General features: G+C 41.7%; 1 protein-coding gene across 2 annotated transcripts in view; it reads right to left on the bottom strand.

Annotated features, from left to right (window-relative positions):
* The window catches only part of LOC110981656 (lysine-specific demethylase 6A-like), a 31,290-nt gene extending 21,139 nt beyond the window's left edge, over window positions 1-10,151 (bottom strand). Inside the window, exon 1 of one of the 2 annotated variants that reach the window (XM_022239398.2) lies at window positions 9,472-10,151. The gene's annotated coding sequence lies outside the window, so the exon portion shown is untranslated. Of the gene's footprint in view, window positions 1-8,996; window positions 9,400-9,471 lie in introns of those variants that run through there. The other variant, XM_022239397.2, reaches the window with a different exon arrangement.
* Window positions 10,152-22,261: the final 12,110 nt, after the last annotated feature.

Genomic DNA, 22,261 nt, shown 5'->3' with positions numbered 1-22,261 from the left:
CAATGCATGACCAGGAGGGTGTTACTGTTTTCATGTCCTTTGGGTTGCACTTAAGGCAACTTTGACAGGTAAGGATGAAGCACCTAATATGCACATGTATCGTGTAGGCTTCACTGGATGCTTCAGAATTAACAACTGTAAAAATAGATGCAAACAGACATGTAAGCCATGGAAGGAAACTACATGTATTTGAAAACAACAGCAACTGTCAACAGGTGCTTGAGAAATGCTGAAATTGGAAAAATGAAAGTCTGTGACATCAACTTTAAAGATAATTTGCATATACTTCAGATCCAGTGAACAGAGGCTTTGCATGGTAACCATCTTGCAGGGCAGTTCTTCAGTTCCAAAGGGAAACCTCCTTTGTACACAGACGGCAGCAGTTAGGTGGATCGGAGCTGTAATTTTCTCTTTTTTTGGTAACTAACAGTGAAATGTTTTTCTGTTCCCATGGCGGCTGGTTGCTACACAGATCAGTCTTAAATCAATTTCAAGAGTCTATCATTTTTTCTTAGCTTGTTACTTTAAACCTCATGTGACAGAGTTTGTCGTTTGTAAACAACCCAGGTATCCTGCCCTTTTTTGCAGCAGCAGGTAGCCAGGTTATGAGAGGGTTGCCCTCTTGACCTCTTCTCAGCAGGGCCTGTCAGCACACCAACCCCACAAGCTAACAGCCCAGTCTCTCTCCCAGCCAGATCGCAGGCGTTTTGTTCCTCCCTATCCAATGACCTCAATTCCCGTCTGGTCTGGTCTAGCCTGGCCTGGCCTGGCCTACGTGATCAAAACACAGTCTGTAATGGCCTTTGTACTACCATGAACAAGTGCTGTGTGTACACAGCACTAACTGAATGGCCCTCCCTCTTTATTTATGAACACACAGTTGACGGAATGCACAGTTTTACATCTAGGTTTGTGGTTTTGGAATGGTTGGTCATTAATCACCTGAGTGGGTTAACTACATGTCCCCCATCATGCCTGATATGAAACCTTGACAGTGCAGGGATGTGCTTTTACAGTTTGACTGCATGACTGATGTACATACATTTACGAGACCGGATATCCTATTGACCATGACTGCAAAGAACACCAAAGCAATTAGACTTCTTAACAAGTTTTATCTTTAAATGCACTTGGTACCAACGTTGAGCTTTCACAGTTTGGGGGTTGGTTTCTTCCAGGAATGATTTTAATAGTTAACTCTTTTCATTCAGACTATAAAAAAATACATTTGTTATCAAGAGAGTCACATGTGTGTAAGTCAACTATGATAGCACACGCAGGCTTTTCCTCAATGTCTTCGAAGAAATGAACACTGCTTTTGTCTCCTAAACTGCTGCCTCGAGCTTTTAAATTTCCTCCACAGTGGTCACAGAGTTGGAAAGCAAGGAAAAGTATCAGTAAGATAAGTGATCAAAAAACAGAAACCATACAGTTTGTTAGGGTGCGATCAGATCTCACAACATACCCTATCCAAGGTTGGTGTGGACAGTCTTTTGGGTCATCAATTCCAGTGAAAATCCCCTTTGCCTATCAGGAGCCAAGGGCAAAATCCACAGAGATCTTTCACAGGGGTTGCCCTACATGATAGCCTGCATCTAGGACACAGGTGTACTTATTTCAACAGAACCTAGCAAGGCACTGGGCCCAGGGTCAAGATATGAAGGGCCGCCTCTCTTGCTGCTGTCCCACTTTCATACATGTATTTCCCTGCTAAACTGAACAATCTATTTCAACAGCTTTTTTTTGAACACAGTTTCTAGAATATGAGTAAAAATGAAACGGCTTGCATACCAGTATTTATGTATTCTGTATACCCAACTGAAACCTGTGTAATGTACACGTGGTGAGCATGCACATGTATGTGCATTTCAACTTCACATATTTAAGTAGGCCATGAACATGTATGCTTCTGCTGACAAGGAAGAATTATAAACATGTCGTTTACTTTGACATAGTTTAGTTTAGTTTGTTAATACTTTTCTTAATAGTACATCAGTACATGTACTTCCTGCATTTGGTTCAAGCAATACAGTGTGCAGCATATACATGTACATGTACAATGTACACATACTTGTACATGTACATTATGCTAACCCATTCCCTTTGGTGGGTAGAGCAGGATTTGTAATGACTGTTGCACTTGCAATGAGTACCAGTCAATTCCAGGTCATGGGTACCAGTGTGACATGGCCCACTGGTAATCATAACAAAAAGGGTTGCCGGCAGCTGACCTTTATATAAATAACTTGACAACAGTTGTCATTTCAAAACATTTGGAATATAAACAAGTTATATCCAGCAAACGAAAACCAGAAACATAGTCCTGTCTTGTGATTTGCTTGTACAAGTACAATCTACTGTTTGCTGTCTGGCAGCATTTGAAATAGAACATTTTCCATATTGATAGAAAAGGATAAATCAGTTGCAATTAGAAAGTGGACTGTGAAACCGCCTCTATTCTAGAAATGCTGTTTTGGGGGCTAGAAGTGCAAATGAAATGGAATATTCTAAAGACGTGAAAAATGTCCTCTATTCAGATATCCTCCATGAAATCACACAAAGAAAGGCATTGCTCAGAGGATTATGGGCATTTCCACACCTTAACTTTCATTTCAGGATTTTCTAAAGCCTTTTTCAACTTTTCCCCTGACTTCAGAACAACAACCCTTTGACTGCAATGGTAGCTACCAGCATCTGATCAAAACTCTCCACAAAGGTAGCTGCACCATTGGTGGAACGGGTGAGCGCTGGACGGCTAGGAAAACCACAGGAATTGCAGATATGCTGAGGGCTGCATACTTCATTTTGTGGCAGATAAAAACCCTTGCAATGTACACATTGTGTGTATACACTAGCCCACCCAGTATGGTCATAGAAATTGAAGCTGGGCAACTGAGTGTGGCACAGGTGTATCGCAGAGCTTGAACACAGGACTATCCAATGACATTTACCAATGTGGTATGTACATGTACATGCACTGGTAAAATCATACCTCTCTGGGACAACCCTGGGAGCAATATTGTACACATGCATGTCAATATCCACACCATAATTTATGGACGACATACTGACCACATTATACATGCACTGAAAGCCACAAATTCATGAGCATGGAGAGAGTGTAACAGCATGCATAAAAACAAAACCTGAATTTTGAGTAATGAATTATGTAAAAACAATGTAAGCTACAGTACATGTACCTTTCCAAATTCAATGGGTTTGAAAAATCTTCCATATAACAGGAAGGCTTGCAACAGAACACTTCATCAGGCTCTCCCTAATTCACTGCTGTTACAGTACATTTACATGTAAGTTATTACATTGACAGATCTATGTACATGTATGTTACTGTACACATCCCAAAACATGGCTCTATAGAAGATGGGTCAGTTTCAAGGAATAGATGTAGCTAATATTTTACTGATGAAATGTGTGGTGACGCCCCTTTAAAGTTCAATTGGTTTGAGGTTTTATGAGCTTGCTGGGGAAGTCTTGGCCATTCTGTGGGTGTAAATGTGTGATAAGGTTAGCCGCGGAATCTATTTTTAGTACTAATCAGGGACTTCCAGAAGTATAGGCAAAGCAGACGGGATGTGTCATATAGCTGGTGGGAGGGAGGGAAACCGAGGGAGGGCAGGATTTGGGGGCTTCATCATACAATACAGAATCTAAACACAAAACAAAACGGCCAGAAACAAACCGACGGATAAACACTCATATAATGAACTATACAACACATTACCTGTACCTGCGTGTATCTGCCGTTATGACTTCATGTCAGCTGATGAGGTTTTTAAATTATTTATTGCATGAATGTAAACTGTAAGAACACCCACAGGAAATCAGATCCGAAGTGTTACGGACAAATTACATGAGCAGGGCAAGAAGATGAAGGGACTATATGTATAATGTAGGTAATTGTTCAGTGAGGGGAATGTGGATCAGGATGGTTTGCATGGAAACACTGTGCCATCTGCATGACTGAGGTTGACAGCCTAGTGACGTAATAAATAAAGTGCCCATTGACTGGACATGAACATGAACGCGATAGCGCATAGCCTTACACTGGCAAGTGGCATCAGCCCAGGAGATTCTCACGGGCCAGTTGCCAAGGTAACAATCCTTTCCTATTCCGTTATCAATCAAGATTGCCAATGCTTAGAGTGGCTTTTTACCATTTCTTGTCCACAGAAAATGCATGTGCTCTTTCAACAAGAGATAAATATTTGCTTTTTTTCACGAAAACAATAATTTACATAATCAAAGAAAAATACCATACAGTGACAGTTTGCATAACTGTCTCTGGTTCAAGTTCTTTTCAAAAGGGTACATGCAATACATGTATGACAGCCCTTGTTATGTCTCCAGCATACCTGTATATCACATTCTGTACATGGACACTGTACCTTTTTTACTAACAATTTATCAGTCTAAGTGCTTAACATTGCTGACAGAAGCTCAGCAAAAAATATCTCCAATTGGTCTGGAGAACAGGTTTTCCTTTGTTTAATCGCACAAAAAAGTGAGTGTAAAGTCACCACATACACTATTTAGAAGACAACGTTTGGTTTGCTCAGTTGTAGGAATGTAAGGTTTCTCCAACATTTAAAAGACTTAGAATAACATGAGACTGGAAATGCTGCATATCATAACAACTTGTTTTGTCCTCACCCTGTCATGCCTCCAAATTGATTTATTTTTTTTGGGGGGGGGAGGGTTGGCTTTACTTGGCCATGCAAAGTCATGCAGTGTATTTTTCAGTGGCACTGTTGTGTACACACATTTCTATTCCCACACTGCATTGGGCGGATGGGACCATCTGCCCTTCAGTGGACACAAAGAGAGCCAACAGGTGTGAATACCAACCACAAAGGATTCCATTGAAAACACCCTGGTGCAGGTGCACAAACCTAGGGGGTCAAAGGTCAGAAGTTGGCTGGGCGTGCACATGAATGGGGCACCGGTTAGCAGACAATGGTCTTTGCAGTATGACAAGAAAAATGGGGAATAAATCACTCAAAGGGAAATCTTGATACACAGGCACTGAGGTATTTAAATCTGGAATACTGAATCAGGAGACGTAACTTGACAAGCACTGAAGCAGAGAAGGGCCAACAGAAACAATCTATTCCCCTTTATCAAGTCAACATGCTGGTGTATCAATGCAATGGAGTGGCAAATGTCAATCCAAATGCCTTGATCTTAGGGTCACTTTAGTCTCATTCATGAAGGATAAGGTCAAGTCCCATATCACAGACATCCAATCGCTTGATAGTGTTCCCATTATTGTGGCCTTGTTGTTACCCCTAACAGATGTGCCTTCAGAAGCCCCGCCCCCATTTGGGGGCATGCTAACATCAAGGGCAGAATATTGGAGCCATCCGGTCTTTATCCTGGGCATACTAATGGGAGTTATCCATGCCTGCGTCAAGTGGGGGCCAGACCAAGGCCAACACAGGACAACAGTCTGAACAGACCAGCAGGGTTGCTGAGGTTGGACCAGAGGGCAGACTGAATGGCAGTTGAGGCATGAGGAACAAAAGAACAAGATCAATACATTCAGGAACAGTGGCCACTGTGTATATCTGTGATGTACATGTACATTATGCATAGGGTATAGGCCTTAGGTACATGCTCTCAGAACGCCTATATACATCTTGTGTACAAAGGATTGAGGGTGCCATTTGGTGCTCGATTTGACCCCCAAATGAGTCTACCGTACATGTGTCTATCGAACCATCAATGGCACAAATGTGACCCACTCTGTAAAAATGAGTCACTTTTTGAGTTTTCATTTGTATTGAAAGAGCAAACTGAGTTTTTTGTTTTGATGTATCACTCAGTTTGGCATCCTGATGAAAGTGGATACTCCATGGTGAAAAATGCTGTGGGTTCCTATCGATTTACACTGTGCAAAATTATTCTAAAGGACTTTTTACTCCAAAGTGACTTTGGCGACTTGACTCATTTTCACAGAGTGGGTCACAAATGTGCATAGTTAAACGGATACTAAACATATTAGGATGTTTGAAAATCCATGTAAACTAACCCGTACCGACAGCACGCCAAATTCAAAGGTACTATCCTGAAAGAATGTTGTTAGTGTTACGCCCCAACTATAGCATCAGTCCCAACTATAGTTGGGCCCGTCCCAACTAGAGTGCTACAGTTGGGCCGGCCCAACTACAGCAGAGAGGTCCTGTGTGCATGATGTGCCCAACATGTGCCAAAGTCATATTGTTTACAAATGTCATGTCATCGGTCATAGGGCTAGATGAAGAGATGAAGTGCCACATTTTAGATGAATTGTGTCAAGTGTGAGACACATTGACTTGGATAATGTTGAGACATTCCCCACAGACATTGGTCAACAATAGCTGGGCCAGCCCAACTGCAGCACTACAGTTGGGACTGTCCCAACTTGGGACTTATGCTATAGTTGGAGCGTAACATTATCAATAACTGGAATAACTGGCATTGTAAGATCGTGTTTATTTGTAGTCTCCTGCCTGTCTCTCTGACGATTCATCACTGCCCTTTAAACCCAGATAACACCAATAGTTCTTTGCTGAGACTAATCACACATGTACTGTATGTACAAAGAGCTACAGGTTAAGGCCTGGTAATGGTATTTGTTTGCGTCTCCCCAAAACAAAGTATTCAAATAAATTGGGAAATTCCCTTTTGGGTCCACCTAATGTCAAATCTACAACACAAATGCCAAGAAGAATGTTTACACCGACGACGACGGCGGTGCAGGGCAGGTAGCTTTTCATGATATCTGACCTGTATGGAACTAAAAGCTCAATGTTCAAGTAGGTCCATACGGTGCCTACATACGCATTACATGAACACAACATCTGTGCATGAAGGCTATAAATACACTATAACACAGAGAAGGAAAGCTACTGTGTGTTCATGTACTGTGTACATGTATACTACAGTAGCAATAGGCATTTAGGCCGACACTGGGCTGTAAAGACAAGGAATATATGTAGATTTAAACTAATGACAAAAATTCAAGACATTTCACGACTATCACTATTTTTTTTATAACCTGAGATGAAATAAATTTTAATGTAAGGTTTTGCCCTTGGTAATATTGTTATATACCAGGAACTTTCTGAAAGCACATAAACAAAAACAAAACCCATCAAAGGTGTCATCAGGTGGGAATCCAACCGACGATCTCATAATGGTGCCATTACTACCCAACTCATGATGGCCAGTAGAGCAACTTTCTCAACCTCCCTGGTTCATTTAGAAGTTACTGTTGATTAATTCCGGGCTCTTCTCCACTCAGAGTGGACTCAACACAGGATGGGTAAGAGTTCACACTTGGAATCTCTGGCAGGTAGCGTGCTCTTTTACTAATAATAATCACTGGCCGTTACTTGGCAATTGATTGCTGATTTTTCACGCATCTTTCTGAGCAGGTCTTGTGTATAAAACGTGTATAAAATGTGTATAAAACATGTAGAGTGTATGCATTTCATCAAAGTATCTGGGAAGCATTTTATCTTGTCAACGGAAAGAATTCTTTCCTGCAAAGTCTGACGATCTTTTCCTATACGTCCATTCATCACTTCCTTTTTCGAGAGAAAAAGAAGTTCAACTTTCAACTTATGTCCCATCTGTGAACGTGTGTCAGACACCGTCAGTACCGTTTTGAATATTCTGAGTCAAAAGAAAACACGCCAACGCGAGTGACACACACCAATGATGGGAATACTGAGGATGAAGTTCCTCAAAGTTTTAAAGGAGAACTTGGCCTCAGAAACTGCCTGTCACTTTGGTACTGCCTGCTATTTATAGAAAGCATGACACTTTTTATAATAGACTCACTATAGTGCACTGCACTGCTACCATAAATCATGGGAATACAGAAATTGAGTAAAGGAGACTCAAGAATGAATGATAGTAACAGGACCATTGAACTCAACTCATGTTTGTTTTGGCGAGTACAGTGGGTATTCTCATATATGAGGTCAATGTCTGGTATCCTACGGCTTTGGTGCATGCATATACCGGTACATTATATGTGCAAGTCTTTTAAAAACTGGAAAGATCAAATCAAAGGGAGAATGAAATGTGTCAGCAAAATTAGCAGGAGAAACTTATGAACCGTTTGCGTCACTTGATGTTTCACTTTTGAGCTCTAAAATTAGGAGCAACCTACGTCACATGCCAAACATTACACTTTCAATCTTGCTGAACTTGTTCAGGATCTCGTCTGTTTTCCCTACTCGCTGAAGAGTAGAGAAAAAACAAACAAACGCATTTGTTTCAAACTACTTGTACATGTAAGGCCATTTTCCAATACTCAGCTTCGGCTCAGTCTCAGGCTTCAACTGTTTTTTAAAACTAGCTGACTTTGAAGCTGTAAGTGCACTAATTAGTCTAATAGTGCCACAAAACATCAAATAAGATGCAAGAGAGCAAAAACTTACTGTAATACAGTTTGATTTAAACGCTTCAGGCCTACAATCGAGGATTGGTTTCCTACACAAAGCCTGAGACGGAGACAAAGTTGAGTATTGGAAAATGGCCTAAGTGACAAGTCAGATGTTTCAAGGATGATCTGTCTCGTTCGTAACTGTTCCAACATTAGTTGCAAGCCAGGTGTTGCTTAAATCCACAGCCTGTAATCTTCACATTATGATCCCAACAAGAATATGACAGCTCCCCCTAGATGTGATCAGTTGACTCCATCAGAAAGTGGAATAAAAAAAATCACTTCTCATATGCTATACCGCATAAATATATTCAGCAACCATGTTATAACACGGGATGGCCACCTGCAAGAGGAAATGCATAATTCATGATACATGTAATTCTGAGAGTCAATTGAAAACCAGGCAAATGTCGCTGTGTTAAAAAAAAAAAAATAAAAATAAAAGACCTCTCTGCCTTCACAGTGTAGAAAGTGGCGGACATACATGTACATATGACATACAGAATATTAAAAGCTCAAGGGGAATATACTGGTTACTTACCGTTTAGACAGAATGCAGACTGTTGAGTTAACTATTAACTCTAGTCTAGTGCCACGGAGTAAGTGGTAATCCAATTTGAATACTAAATGATCGGCAAAATGAATATCACAAGCGCTGCATATGCCGGTAGTCTTACAGAGGGTAAACAATTGCCAGACACCAGCCACATGGATTTCTAGTCATAACATCAGGTGTCTTTACTGCTGGGTTCTGACTAAAAGAGTTTCACAGACTACAGCATGAAAATTGGATTTTTAAAAAAAAATTTTCTTACAGCGAGACAAAGGAGGAGAACATTAAACTGGCGGCAGGGCGAAATGACAATAAAATAAAGACATGGCCATGTGCGGCTGTTCTTGGCATGTAGTCAAGGCATTATGCACACGGTGTGCATACTGCCAACAACTGCAGTCAATGAATGGGGTATGAAATAACAATGAGTGGCATGCCAATGTACACGTTGTACTGTGCTCACCTCTGAGTACACACACAAGGCTCTCGCTGGCGGTCTGGCTGGATTGAGAAGACTGACCCACAGGGTAACACAATGAAAATCAATAGGGACTGTCCAGATCCCTAAGGGTCAACAACTGTTGGTCAGTTGACAGGGTGCAATAGTCCATGGACACGCTGGCTGGTCAATCCAGTGGTACAACTCACACACGGCAATGTGGGTAATGATTTCCACGTTAGATTTATGCATGAACCGATCAGCGGACGGACGGTCAAGCAGTTTGTGTCTCCCCCCTGCGACCTCCGCTAGCTGGCAATCCACTAATGACTGGGCAAAGCTTGCGGTCTTGGCACCGTTCCACCGAGGAATTCCCTGCCAATCAGACAGTCCCGGTGTGTTGTTATGCGTATGTGTGTGCGTGTGTGGGGGGGTTCTCTGTACCACAACGACAGTAAATATCAGAGGGGGAACCCGCAATGGTTTGGATCCAATATTTGACTAGACAGACAGTTAAAGCCTACAGATCTGCATCCAAGCCGTCTCAATAATGCCCACCAAATGTACCCAATTTTTAATTCTTATATCTGGTTCTGGAGTTTGGGACACCGGTGGGGGGATTACGCTGATAATTGTGAGTGGGTGTATGTCCCCCTTCTCTGTAGCTCGGTCATCGCATACATTAGACCTCTCCATGTGTATGGAGGCTATTTTGAGATCAGTGTGTGTGTGTGTGTGTGTGCATAATGATACTGCCCTTCCAATGCTCTTTGTGTTGGCATCAAAGGTGTGGACTGGTCCACTAGGATGGAGGGGGGTGGTCAAGGATTTGGAGGGGATCAGAAATAGTATGGTATGACACGTATAAACCTCCAGCACATGTACATGTACTGTACATGCACTGCACATCATGTTTATCTTGGCTGCAGCATCAGATGGCAATATATAAATATCATTTTGCTGTATGCACCTGTACATGTATATCAATCTTGTAGCACTGAACAAGCCACACTGCAGGTGCAGGTAATGCAATGGAGTATACATGTGATGCAATGGAGTATCATCAAAATCAAATCATGTTTAGATATGTTCAACATCTAATGCACTCATGGACACAAATATCAAAAGCACTTATAAGTTTGACATGTGGTACTGTAGGTTGTAGGATACTACATAAAAAGCATCCTTCAACTGACCAAATGTTATACCCTTGCCCTACAGCGATATTCCACATGGATACAGTTCCCACTCCTTCATGTACAAGCGTATGGAACAGACCAGGGTCCAGTATCATGCATTCCTCATTATGGTTCTGCCAAGTAGGTGTCTACATACTGCTAACTAGTGCTATCAGTTGTAAACATGGGTTCTGAAAGGGTTGAGAGCTCAGGCAGTGCAAGGGGTGACAGGTGGGGTGGAGCATGGAGTGGGGATAGCGGTTGCGATCAGTTTATCAGATCAGATTCTGAAAGGACGTCCATCTACAGTACATGTACAATCCATGCATGGTTACATACTCTGACATTATGGATGCAGGGATTGGTTCTGCTGAAGAGAAGGCAACTTGGTGAAGAGACTGTGTGGGATGGGTTCAGTCCAGAGGAGCAAAGCATGGACATGAGCGCAGCGATGTTTGACCGGTTATAGGATGAGCAAGGGTCACAATGATGAGGGTGCAGGGGAAAGACTGAAGTAACACTATCAGATCAGTTGAGGGATATTGCTAGAAGGAATGTTAAAAATGTTGCATTTGATGAAGGAAAGGAAATCGTGATTAAAATGATAGTGATGGAAGAGAGAGATAATAAACGTGATGATTGATGATGGAAGTCCTGGAGACTTGATTTGCCGTCCTAAAAAACTTACATTCACTTAAAGTTTTCATAAGACGTCTCTGTAAGCACTTTTTTACACATGCTACAAGCCACAAAATAAGGAGGGCCTGATGTTTCAATCCTACCCAAATCTTTCTCAAATACAAACTGACAAGTAGACAGGGACAAATCAGTAAGCAGGGAATCAACAAAGCCTGGATGAACGCAGGATGAGAAAAGGAAAGGGTGGGAAGGCTGGTCACAGTGGCTCTGATGATAAGGGGTCAAGGGCACTGCATAAAACGCATGGTTGAGCAACAAAGGGATGTGAGGTGAGCCATTCAAATTGTAAACAAGAAAATCTTGAACAATCAATTTTTTTTTCATTAAAATATGCTGGTCTATGAGGAACTCGAGATGAATACACACTGGTTCTTGCCCTAAAGTTAGTATACACCATTTGTCAACAGTGCACAAGTACATTACACACATCGTTGGAGACGTCTACTTCAGTTTGTGATCTAAATGAGCACCTTTTTTCTTTAATATGGAGTTCTAACGAGCCTGCACATTTTACAAAAAAAAGGTTGCTGAACATATCTCCCCTATGGCAAAGTGGCTCATCCCAAATCAGAGAAGATGGTTACATCAATGACTGTGAAAAAGAAAGGAGCGACTCTGAAAAAAAGATAGAAAAAAGTGACTGTAATTTGATTTTGATATGAAACCCCCCGTGACATAATGCAAAACAGCGAGTGATAGACAGCAACACGTCATGTTTCATTCATAGGCAAATTTCTGATTGCAGTAACTCGGCAGTGGCTACGTCGAGCACCTGAATTGAACAGAAGATGCTTTACGTAGAAAAGCACATTTGTATGCTCGCTGACTATGCTACGCAGAACTCAGTGCGCATTCGCAATAAAAACATGAATAGGGTTCCCTATGCGACGCTTTAAGCCCCTGTGCCTAGAAAAGTATCCAATTTCTTGGATAAACACCCACCGACTGGGCTAATTCAAAAGGATACGTACAATAATATTTGTTGTTTATGGGTTGCTGAATTTCATATGATATTGCCAGCTACTTGTTTAACATTGAGCCGACGTGCCAACAACCCAGAAAAACATTTGCTCTTCTGGATTCAACACCCACTCCTCGACTGGGTACACTGGGTTCCTTCCTGGGTATAACGCCCACTCATGAATTTGAATTTTGGGTTTCATTCCGGTCTTACCACCCACTTTCAAGTTCTCCTATCTGAAGATGGTAACTTTGATGTATGAATTCTCCAGTGAAACTGAAGAAGTGCCACATTGCTGGGCTAAACACCCACACCTCGCTAGACTAGGCTCCATCCTGTTGAACCCAATAGATAAACTCAGGGCTAGTCACCCACTCCTCACTGGGCTTATCCGGAGTTCTTCATTCTGCCTGCACAGCTGTACTCTAATTATTGTTGGCGCTGTACTTTCGGTGACTCCCAACGGTGGGTGTCAAATTACGCAGACAAACCCGCCTACAACCGCGGGCAACTGGGCTTTAGAGCAGGCTGGTGCATTTCCTTTAATTTGCATTCTGGCGTGTGATTTGAATCCATAGATCTCTACTTTGTCCTAATTGGTCATGCAGGTCTTGACCTGACCGTAGTGGAGTGCAGAGAATAACGACAATTCAAATGGAAGATACCTAACCAAAGACCCCTCCATCTTATGTACATGTATGTGCCTTGCTGTAAGTCAGGTCACATAAATTACTACTGTTTCCCGACATAGATTTTATTTGGGATGTGGTACATGTATATTGATCTATGAGGTTGTCAATAAAGGTCCTGGTACTTTCTGTGTCTTTGTTTTCAGAAATACCATTTGTGTAATCGTGATTCAAATGTACACGTGGGAAGAACATAATTACCTAAAGAATTAAGAGTTCATAGAGGAACGTGTAGGCACACAGAGTCATTAAAGGTGGGGGTGGAAGCACCCATGGTGTATTTGCATGGTGGGGGAGGTGTCTAATAGAAACTGTATGACTTAGCATAATCTAAATTCTCTAAGTGTGCAAGGTGTTGAGGGACCTTCGTTATACAGTGGACATCATACTGACCTTATATTTCATGGCCTTAATTTTACGAATTATTCAAAGCGGGCAAAAGAAATATATCATTAAAGATGGGGGTGGAAGCACCCATGGTGTATTTGCATGGTGGGGGAGGTGTCTAATAGAAACTGTATGACTTAGCATAATCTAAATTCTCTAAGTGTGCAAGGTGTTGAGGGACCTTCGTTATACAGTGGACATCATACTGACCTTATATTTCATGGCCTTAATTTTACGAATTATTCAAAGCTGGCAAAAGAAATACGTCCACACTGAGGACAAAAGGTACAGACATCTTTCCTTCCTTTTTTAAAATTGGCATAAGAGTAATAATTCAGAGACACTTTTTTTGTGCAAAGTAGTCATTCCCTCCCCCCTTGTAGAAATGTTTCGGTGTCGTACACCACACGGCCACTTATCCATGCATAACCCAGTACCTGCTTTACATATTTCTAACATTCCACATTCTACAGTCACGCATGCCTGCATCACTAAAAGCGAATTCATTTTTTGTACATTCCCAGGTTTACATATTTTGCAGGGGGTAAGACAAGGAAACACGGTCAATGATTACTTCAACTTGTGATTATTATTTTGTGGACGATAAAAATTCACTGTTTTGAGGCTCCCTCCCAGCAGTCTCCTGTGCTCCACACATCTGTGATATCTCCACCTAAGTGATGATGTACAAGAAGCCGATTGAAACTATGATTTCTCATATGTCTCGCTGGAGAAGACAGGCGGTTGTGAGGGAAGGGGGGGCGGTGGTAGACAGAATGGTGAGAGGGCAAAGAGTAGGATGCAGACATTTCAATTACGATACCTCGGTCAAAGACAGATCATGCCCAGCAGAGATGCCCTGAATTCCCAAGAACTCCTGGGTACTTTACTCTGCCCATGCACCAAGGCTGCATCGTAAAAGCAAGGATGAAGGATCCACATACAGTATGCGCATCACTTATCTTGAACACACACCAAGCCCCTTCCATTATCATACACCGTTAAACACAAACTGAGAGCACAACAAAAATCCTCGTTAAGGTATCCCACAAAGTAACAGCCGAGTAGTAAAGTAACTACAAAAATGCTTTCAAAGGTGATGCCAGTTACCTTTTTTAAGAGTGATTATTTTGAGAACCTGCACTTTTAAGGGCATTTTTAAAACACCTGAATCCATTATACAACCCACAATTTATCCACACAAAAGATTTACAATGACAGCTATTTTTCGTAAAATGTTGAATTTGAATTTTTGACAGATGAAAGTGACTGAAGGTAAATTTATACATTCATCTTCTGACAAACACATACAATGTTGGTGCACGTTTTGCAAAACACCATACAATTCACATAAAATTAAAAATAAATTCTGACGGAAAATTATAATATTCATTCAAATTCATCATTCATAAAAAAAATTGATGCTCATCTCCAACTGTATGTGCATGCCTAAAATATTTCTTATTGTGCAAAAAAGAGAGGGAAAAATGTTTAGCCCAAGCTTCTGCAATAATAACCCCCCAGCCAATTGAAATGTGGTACATGCAGCATTACAGCTACAAGGGAGTCTTAATTAGAAATGGAGTGTTGCCACAAGCTGGCCATGAACTGCCCTCCTCCAGGATTTGCTCAAAGGGAACACACACACAGCCAGCGCAACGCTGCCTCATTTTAATTTCCTTACCCATCAGAATCTAGGACCATGCCAAGACCTTGGGTCTGTGGTTGTACTCGGGTCCTTTCTGTCGCAACAACGTCACTGCAACAGCACCGGTTAAGGTACAATGTAATGCAGGCTACCAACTGTCTGATGTGGTCAATAGCAACATTGATGGTCAGCACACAGGGCTGAGGAATAAGGTCAATGCTATCTGGTGGGGTTGGGTATCAGACCCACGAGGCTCAATTCCAAATAGCCTGCTGCCAAACTCCGAAGACTATGACCAATTCCGCTTTTATATTCTAATCCTGATTACAGTTGAGAATTTAATATTTGACTTGTGAAAAATCAAGACAATAAACCCAAGCAGTAGGTTAAAGGATCCCAAATTATCAATAAAGCTCTCCCCTGTGCTGACTAGGCTATAAATCTGTTCTTGGATTAATTTTTGATAGCATTTACATGTAATTAATGGAAATTGCAAACACAATATTTAACATGCAGAGTTGTTTAGTGGGCTCACCACTAGTATTTCTTTGATTCTTGAGTAACAATAAAAAAGGACAATGGGGGACAAATTTGAGATTAAGAAAATGTTCCCATAAAATATTTCCCACAGGAATGCTAACCGAGCAGCAATGAGACTGACTGTTTCATTGTGATCAGTTTCCGTCCCGAGGACAATAATTCATGCATATCTTCTTTCTGAAGCAGGCTTTCATGCACAGCGTCTCTCCTATCATGGATTTCACCCCTTTCTCTTCTCATCCTAGGCAATGCAAGCTGGGTGTCTTTTACGGGCACCCAGTCCTGAATTACATGTGTTGACTGAAACTGGTGTAACAAAAAGTAGCGGGGGGGGGGCAATGTGCCCTGAGATGGCCAATTTGGAAGAGGGGGGAAGGAGGCAAGGCTGAATGACAGGTGAATCAAAGGCACCAAAGCCGTGAGTGGAAGAATGGAAGATGATGTGGATTTGGGTGGAACATGAGACTTTGTAGAAATTGAGAAGGTTAGCATCCGTAAAGCACGGATAAGACCTGGATATTGAAAAATTATAAACACTGAGAAAAAACCCTGGACGGACGCATGCAAAATTGTGTGAATTTCTCATGGCACAAAGTGTACAATGAAGGTCCCAAGTATAGCATATGTGTAATTCAAAGGGAAAATCCATTTTTGAGAGCTAACTAAGGATGCTTTGTTGGTTACAATCCTTTCATTTCATTGGTTTGAGAACAAAAGATGATGTGGCTCACTGTAATACTTCTCTGAGTCCTTCATGGTAAATCGGGACTTTGTTAGATCATGTGATGGGGAATGATTAGGGAAGCAGCGGGAGGAGGGGATGGAACTCAGTGGCTCATTCTGAGGAACATTCACAAGTCAACAAAGTACTCCATCTCGGCAATTCCTCCCAAAGCCCGGCCCCATTCAGCCACGCAGCCTCTTCAAATTTGCCAGTGAAAAATCGGTGCATGGCTGCGTGCACCATTACGGAGCGGCGGTGAGTTTCACGCCTCGTGGATACCACACACATTCACACACACCCCCTCTCCTCTTTTCTGAGTCACAAAAGATGCTCACAATGGATGTACTCCCCACTTCTTAACTGATCTCTCCCCAATAATCACTGCCATAATGTACCCACATTCCCCAAGAGACAGTGAGTTCAATGCGGTGGCTCCCCTCACTAATTGCAGCCTGTTGTTCTCCCCCCCTTGTCTCCCCTTTCGTCAGGCTCTCCCCTGTCCACCCCTCTCCACCTTTTCTATCAGGCATGGCAGAGTCAACATTCATTCAAACTCATAAAGAGTGTCCTTATTTTGATTTATTTTCATAAAAAAGCTACGTATGCTGGGCAGTGCTTCTCATGTTACCCCCTTTTTCCCACTCCTTTTTTCTTGAAAGGGGAGGTCTGCTGATGCACCCTGTGTAGAACGAGACACTTTACTGGACAATCACACTACCGGAGGGTCCTTTGATAACTGTCTACCAAAGTGGGGAGAAACGTTTGTTCCAGGTTGAAGGTACATGTAGAACAAATAATTCAGGAGCTCCAAATCACAGCATTCTGCTCCTTGTTTGACAACTGGCATAAAATGGACTCAGAAAATAACCAATAATTCATGATCACACAATGCTCCCAATAATTCTTCAGGGCACAAAGTGGAGTGGGTTCTTTAAGAAACAGAAATTGCCAGCAAAAAGCACCAATAATTACGGAACTTCAACCCAACATTCTGAACAATGAGCAGCAGATACCGTTATCTTGTTTATCCAGTCCATTTATCAATTTGGGGCACTGTGTCCAAAAAGTCAATAAAAAAAAATATCCCAAACTGTTATGAATGCATAAACAAATATCAGCAAATACTAAATCCAAATCAAAGACAGGTTTAATATTAACAACTGTACCAGATGATATGCTGGCTTCTGACTAAATAAGGTCTGTTGTGATGTCAAGAACTTGTGCTTGTATTACTGGCTCTATCCCTAACCACCAGGCCGAAAATAGCAAGCCCAAACACCCACTTTCATTTTCCATTTTAACCCCAAATCTTTCTCTTCTCTGCTAAGAGAGAAACTTTAAGATTGCACAGCAGTGCATTCTTGCAATTCAGGAGAGCAGAACATAATTGCTGCAAAATTTGTGGAGGGGATTCTGATGCTAACTTAGAACTGCAAAAACATCAAACCCAGCAGTTTTTTTTTTTTTTGAAGATTGATTGGGTGTGTAGAGCACACTCACGACTAGTTAACGCGAACCTTGACGTGCAAATTGTGGAATACAAAGAACGCACTACTAGTTAATACTTCTCTACTCTGTGGTGGCTCTCGGCTGTAGGGTAAAGGGCTCCTTACATTGTAGGTAAAGTATCCCGATATGTAGTTCAAGTATTTTCAAAATGGGTTTGTAGAAGTAGACAGTGCTAACTGAGTACTCTCACCCTGAGGGAAGGGTGGGAGGGTTGGGGGAGGTGATTGTGGTGAGAGTGGATGATGGTGAATTATGACACTTGTCATGGTGGTAATGAGGGGTTTTTAAAAATCTCAATGAGGTGACAGCACAAAACACGATGTAGAAACTTTTTGGCAAGAACTCAATTGGTGTTTTCACAGAAAGATTCTTGAACATCAGAAAGTTTTTCCACTGATTTGCTGGATCCCGCGGCAAAATCTGCAGGCAATTTCCATCCGTGGGTGTCATTATCAACAACTGATACTTTTCTCTAGAAAATGCCTTCCCTTTTAAACTCTTCACATGTATTTACTTTGTGTCTTTGTGTTATAAAATCCAGCAGACTTTCTGGGACACTGGTACTTGGGACTGCTCACTGGGGCTTTGCCAAAATGTCAAGTTTCCAATTGCGTCCAGAAAGCTTGCAGACCCGGATCTGTTTTCAGGAAATGAATACATGTATGGCCAATTTTAGCGAGCAGCACTTTTAAGAGGAAATAAATTCACATAAATGGACTAGCAATGGGACCGAGTGGGGAATATTTCACGGAAATCAACGTCCATATTTGTTAAACAAATATGACAGAGAATCGGTAAAAGAAGAATCACTACGTAGTAGTTATGTTGTCGTGAAAATAAAACTAGAGAGTGAGAAATGCATCGGGTTAATCACAGGGGAACCACCAGAAAATGGTTACTGGGTAGGCTAAAAATACAGACTCTCATTAGCAAGAATTGGCATAGTACCAAATTTCAAGAATAGTGAGTGTGAGATACTTGACATGGGAATTCGCTTCAAAAAAGCTCATCTCAGATTTGTGTCTACTCTCATGTAAGACATATTCAGCAAAACAAGCTTAGTACATGTCATATCAAATGGAATGTCTAAATAATATGCATAGAATGCATAAATGTGAACAATTATATCTGTATATACATGCACTAAAATATTTCCAGTTGTTATAGTGCAAACAGAATAAAAAATTCTGCTAAGTCCCGATAATCACTTCAAAGTACACAGGAGTTTGCATGCATGTTAACAGCAGATACAGGTTTTTTGGTATCTATTTGAAGTCATTTTGGTTCCCTTAAACAAGGGTTGATGGCACAGCTACACAAGACAGGCTTTGTCACAAATTAACTCAATTTCTCTTGTCACACAAATCCTGGGGAATAATTGCCTTCCTCACAGGCAGACTGTGAACAATCATCAGCAACCACGTGAATGCTGCGATGCCTAGCGTTGCTGTCCGCATTCAAGCCACGGACGAGGCACACACACTGTCTGTAACTACGATCTATGCCACTACTCCGACCTGGTCGTTAAAGAGATTGCACATCGCGTTTCCATAGCAACCTTAAACGTGGCGTCATCCGAAGCTACGGTGCCCTCTCTGTCACCTGTGGTGGCACTGGCATGTGCAGGGGGTCATGAAATTTGATGGACATAATGTACTTGACACTAAAATTAGCATATTCAGAAAACAGGATAAACTATGTATGAAAAGCTGGTCGAATGGAAAAAAAGAACAAATATTCCCTTTTTTTCTATTTTACAAAATACCACAGGCTCTGGTATAGTGTTGCTTGATTCTCTGAATAATAATCAACAAAGATCACAAAGGCCATTAAAAAGTGCAGCACTTGGGCCTCATAAACCTCAATCATCATCTACCCAATGCGACCTAAGGTCAAGTCACATTCGGCAACAGTCTGGGGCATGTCTCCACAATGCATTTAACACCTGTCCATGGCATAAAGGGGTCATTGACCTTAAGGTCACAAGCCTCATTAAAACAAAAGAGTGGCATGTATGTAGGCTTCTATAATGCACAGGGCATACTGAGTAGGGGACATTATGTGGTTTGTGTTTCTTTTCCTTCGCAGAACAGCATCTTTTAAAACCAAACACAGTGCCATGCATAATGGCATTACTCTCTCTGTAACCAGATTGACTAAGCAGTACAGTTGAGTTGTGAATCCATCCCAGAAAGAAAGTTATCACACTGACGAGCAGCGAAGGGTCCTTCCTGAAGCAGAACTTTTATCGTTTCTGGAAACTTCACCGGGACTTACACCTTCCGTTTTAGTTTTGAGAATATCATGAGGAAAGCACGCAGCAATGTTTGAAGTTCCTAGAATTTTGAAAAGAATTCACTGCATGTAACTGCACAAACAGAATCTGTACATATCTCAGTTTTTCAAAAAAATAAATAAAATGAAACTAATTCAGTGAAGGTATCCAGTCAACAACATCTGTGAAGACAATGAGAAGAGCTCTGGTACCCTTTGAACAGGAACAAACTTTCACACACACAAACAAAATAGGCGATCAACAAGTGCAAGAGTGTTTGCTCAGCAAAACAACTGGTTACCAGTTAAAAATACAGTGAGCAATGTTCTTGTGGTTGGTTCCCGGCGGATGTGCACTTTGTCTACACGACTTTTTGACAAAGGGTAAGAAACAATTGCGCTGTGCCGCTGCACATGTATCTTCAGCAAGGTACAAGGCGACAACACTGTATTTTTCTCTTCATCTAAAATGTCAGCACAACAAAGAGACTTTGATCTCTGGGTGCACATGTGCGGTGCACAGCATGAGAGTTTTGGAAGGAGGGTAGAAAATAATTTCCCTGGTACAATTCCTTTGAGGCCTGACAAAGGGCTTTCAAGTTGTGATTTCTTGACATTTCAGACTGCCACTGTCTTACGGGCATGCAGAATCAGCCCCCGTCCCTGTGTTGTTTCACCAACAGTCCAGCCAGTCTTGCTGTTGGACTTGTCGTGACAATGTTACAGAGGCCCTACCTGCCCTGGTCTTTTTCAAATATCACTTGTGGGGGCCACGAGACGAAGGTGTCGATTCATCATGTTTAATGAATTCCATTGGCTGGAACTGTTTGTCTCACTGATTCTGCATGTGATTGTGCCAAGTCACTGAGGGTCTAAAGTGTCACGTTCTGAGAATATGACTATGCGTAGGCCCAACCAGTGAATGTACAACCAAACCAATTCTCTGAACCTTCATGAGTGGGTTTACTATACTGTGCATGGCACACCTGACGCATGGCCTCCATACCAAAAGGGAACAAACTCTATGCGATCATTAACGTGAAATAGTGCATCTTACGCTGAAATTTACACTGAATTGAAAGGACAACCAGACAAAGAAACCAATGTTTAGATATTGAGCAAGAAAAAAAAAAAAGAAATTGGAGTTTATGATCTGTGGATGCTGACAGATCTATGTAACCATGTATACTAGGTGTTCACTGGTTGAATTTTAAAATTCATGATTCATGTTTGAAAAGTTTCAAAAGGGGAAAATTTATTTTCCCCAATAAATTGCATATGATACATTGCATATATGACAGGGGCCAGGGGCAGGAACTGGAGAAAAGAAAATGGTTACCGGTAGCTGGGGAGGGCTGGGAGTTTAATGAAGGGTGTAGGTGGGGTATAGATAGAGGTGAAGAGAGAGGTGGGTTAACGGTTGGGCAGAGCTGGGTGAGGTAAAGGCAAGAGTAAGCTGGGGGTGATTGGTAGGTTGAGCTGAACCTTAAACATCCCAAATCCATCAAAATCCATTCCTTGTTCAGGTAGATTTTGATGGCCTCAGTCCAGAAGGCCTGAGATGACCACATGTTGATGGACTTGATCCAGGAGGCCTGAAGTGCTACCAGGACATTCAGTGAATGTTGTCATGGCAATAGTGCTGATGAGGTCATGAAAGCCATGTGTCATGGGTCCATCAACAATGACCATCACATCAACAAGTAATCTGGATTGCACAGAGAGTGTTGGATTTAGAAGGATTTAATCCAGTGCAAAGTGCATGTAAAAGACACTACTAAATGACACCTACCTGTAAGGTTAAAACCCACACTTTCTCTCTCATTTCCAACACAAAACAATGCTGTCCTACGAACTGACCCTTACTTGACCCTTTCCCCTGTTGTCCAATTATTTCATTTAAAAATACTAGTAGTTGGAGGACACTCAAATACGGCATGCAACACATTAGCTACAATTAGTCTGGCTCCAGGAACTGGACAACTTATCAGACACAAGTAAACAGGTAGGGCGTCCCCAGGGAGACAGGGAGGAAGACCTTGGGTCCAGGGGTGTGGGTGGGTTCTATGCTGGAGGGAAACTTCACAGGATGTTTCCTTCAATGAGGATAGCTAAAAACGGGGGTTTTGATGGGGCTGCGCTAGTGCACCAACATTACCAAATTAACTTGGGTTCAAAGATTCAAAGTTAACGCAAAATAGACTA

This window comes from Acanthaster planci, linkage group LG14, assembly GCF_054643075.1.
Source record: "Acanthaster planci isolate LZ-2023a linkage group LG14, COTS_SCS, whole genome shotgun sequence".
In the NCBI taxonomy this organism is placed as follows: Eukaryota; Metazoa; Echinodermata; class Asteroidea; order Valvatida; family Acanthasteridae; genus Acanthaster; species Acanthaster planci.
Note: the sequence above shows the minus strand (reverse complement) of the source record. Positions and strands in the feature narration are given on the sequence as shown.